Source organism: Helianthus annuus, chromosome 4, assembly GCF_002127325.2.
Source record: "Helianthus annuus cultivar XRQ/B chromosome 4, HanXRQr2.0-SUNRISE, whole genome shotgun sequence".
NCBI lineage: Eukaryota > Viridiplantae > Streptophyta > Magnoliopsida > Asterales > Asteraceae > Helianthus > Helianthus annuus.
The window spans coordinates 162,483,420-162,486,537 of record NC_035436.2 but is presented as its reverse complement, the minus strand read 5'-3'; the positions used below and the strand labels follow the sequence as shown (position 1 = coordinate 162,486,537).

General features: G+C 37.0%; 1 long non-coding RNA gene across 1 annotated transcript; it reads left to right on the top strand.

The window, feature by feature from the left end:
- The first annotated feature begins 348 nt into the window (after positions 1–348).
- Positions 349–1,590, top strand: LOC118491111. Its single transcript, XR_004890400.1, has 3 exons — positions 349–546; positions 676–772; positions 1,508–1,590. It is a non-coding gene; the product is annotated as an uncharacterized LOC118491111 (long non-coding RNA).
- Positions 1,591–3,118: the final 1,528 nt, after the last annotated feature.

The following is a 3,118-nucleotide window of genomic DNA, read 5'->3' as shown; positions in this document are numbered from 1 at the left end:
GTTCCCAGATTCCGACCCGTTTTGAAAATTCGAATCCTAACCTTTGAAACCTCAGAATTTTGCGTGAAATAAATAATCACAAAAGGAATTATTAATATTTTTTTAGTTATTCACTTATTTATTTGTTTAATTAATTTAATTAATAGTTCAATTAAAAATTTATCAGTTTCATACTAACCAAGTTAGTTTTGTGGGTTAAATAAGATTCTAGCTAGCTGAATAGTGGAGGGACCATTTGTGAGTTTAGTTGAATCATGGGTTGTTTTTTTTATTAAAGTAAAACAAAGAGGTGAAACAAGTTATCTGTCGAGCATTAAATCAGCCGCCCAAACACAGCTGCATATAACCTGTTAGGTTTCGACACCATTACACGCCATCTCGACATCCTCACAACCTCATAATACTCTTTCGCATAACCGTTGCACTTCACCGGAGAAACTCGAACGCCGCCGGAACAACACCACTAACGCTACCAAAGTTCGATATCTCACCGGAAAAACTCGAAGAGCCGAACGGAGATAGACGACATCTTCTCGACACGTTTCGGTATCGAATCCCTTCTTTTCTTCAACATACTCTAGTTTTACTTGTTAAATGTTGAAAGTTTATTAAACAAAACAAAAGAAATATAGTAACAATATAGTAACAGTTGGTTCGGTTTGTTTGTAATGAAAGTACGCACACCTTTCGGAACCTGCCTACCCCCTTGTCGGAGATCGGAGGCGACGTCGGAGGCAACCGAAGCCACAGCAGGAAGCACACGTTACGTTCGGTATGCTTTTCTTTCATTCAAACCGTTTTCTTTTGTTGATACACAAAAACTTCACGTCGGAACTCGGCCCGACTCGACTAGTTGTCGGTATACATTCTGTCACTTACACCTTTCAATCTCCTCTTTTTTGTTTTCATATTTACCAAAGAAATAACAGATGAATAACAATAACAAGAAATATCATAACTTTGTGTTTTGAAATATGTACAACAGTTATGATTCGTTGAGTTTATAAAGGAAGGTGATAACCTGCCATTCTGGATTAAAAACAATAGCATTCCAAAATCATCACAAATAATATATAGCTCAATTGGTTACTGTTGTTATTGTTAACCACATGGTCAAGAGTTCGAGTCCTGTTTTGAGCGACCAAGGCCAGTTTTGGCCGAATTTTATGGATTTTTTTTGGTTTTCTTTTGTTAAAAATTTATTTAAAATATCTTTAAGATTCTTTTGTTCAGTTATTTAAATTTTGATAAATTCAGTTTCCTTTTTCACCTTTTATTTACTATAGCAATTCTCTTTTTTTTAATTAAATTCTTTCTTTTAACAAGTTTCTAAATTTTTTTAAAATTTTATTTTCTTTTATAATTTAACCTAATAATCACATTGAATAATAAAAAATTATTATAATCCTCTTTATAACATTAAAGGTTTAGATGAAATACCTAAATAATTAATCTATTTAACTCATAGATAATAACTAGATCGCTTATGTTGAATTTTAATATCTAGGATAAACCGTCCGTTCGTTCTCTTGGATTTCTCCAATCCTTACTCGTGCGTTAGTTCAAGCGATTCTTATATGCAACCAATGTGAGTATACTCGCAACCCCCTTTTTATGTTTACCATTTTTTGGGGTGTAACATGTTTTACTATTAAACTACACTTAAACTTATTCTTTATGCAATGCACAAAAACAATCCTTATACATGAATACCGTGTTGTGATACTTGATGCTTACGTGGACCATACTTATGTGATATGTTTTAGTCATTAGCTCTCACGAGCCTCCATTTGACATGTATAGCGCTATAGGAGTAACGCACCGCCCCCTTAAACTTGGGTCATGTTGAATTAATTAAACTTTCTTGCGTAAACAGAGGTTGGCTAGAAATATTGCATGCCACGCTAGGTTGATCTCGTATAGACTAAGTTGCCATGTGGATTCGTTTTAAACTTTTATACTTATACTTATACTTATGCTTAAACTTGTATACTTGCCTTCGCTTTTGCATTGAACTTTATTTTAAACATGTTACAGGTTGAGGATGATGATGCTATGAAATGAAGTAGCGTTGATGCCTAGATACACATATAGACGTTTAGGTTTAATCGTTGTATCAATTTTGATTATGTTGTATTGTATTTCTTTTAAACTTGACGTTATTTGATTTCTTTGTAATGTTGACAAATGAATTATGAAATGAAATCGGTTTATTTAATATTGTCACAAATAGCGTTATGATGTCTCTAGCAATCTTCACACTTCGTCTCATCCCGATGTTTCCGCCATTGGTTGGGGTGTGACACGATCGGTTGGACTATTCGAGTGGATTGTTTCTTTCTTTGTGAAGGATGTGTTTGTGTATGATGGCTTGTCCTTTTGAAGTTTTTGTTGTAGTATTTGAGAACACTGAAGTGTACTTACCTTTCAGGTCGATCGATCGAACGGTCTGTTCGATCGGTCGGCTTAACCGATCGGTTAGCCACCTCAGTAGTTAGTCCTCAGCAGGATGTCACCGAATCGAGCAGCATATTCGATCGAACAACCTGTTCGTTCTAATAGCATGTTTGATCGGGTGGCACTCCAATGCGTCGAACGAGTTGAAAGTCGATTAAGTGTTGAAACGTAGTATCTCATGATCCGAAGAGTAATGTTTACCAATCAGTCATTCGATCGGACATTACTTCGTTCAATACCATACCTCATGAGCTGGTCAAATTGTGGGGCCACATGCTAGCCGATCGGCTGGCCTAGTCGATCGGCTGACCTGTCCGATCGGTTGGGCTGTTCGTTCGAACATCCTAACCGTTCGGTCAGCATCCTGACCTGGTCGGCCTGTTCGTCTAACACTTGGCTGTTCTGGTTATTTGACGTTATATCGAGGTAGTTTGGCAACGAGCTAAACCATGGAACTTCCATTCTTACTTACTTCACCTGTTCGGACAGGAACCACCCAAATCCGGCCAGTGAACGGTTCAGAACGGCAGCTTAATGTTTATCCCGAAGTCGGTGAACCTCGTAGATAGAATCCGGATCTTGAATCACGCAACCATTGGAATGATTAGTGAGTCGGTTCAAGCTCCGTTTCTACCGGTTTGAAGGCATTGAGTGTAAAAGA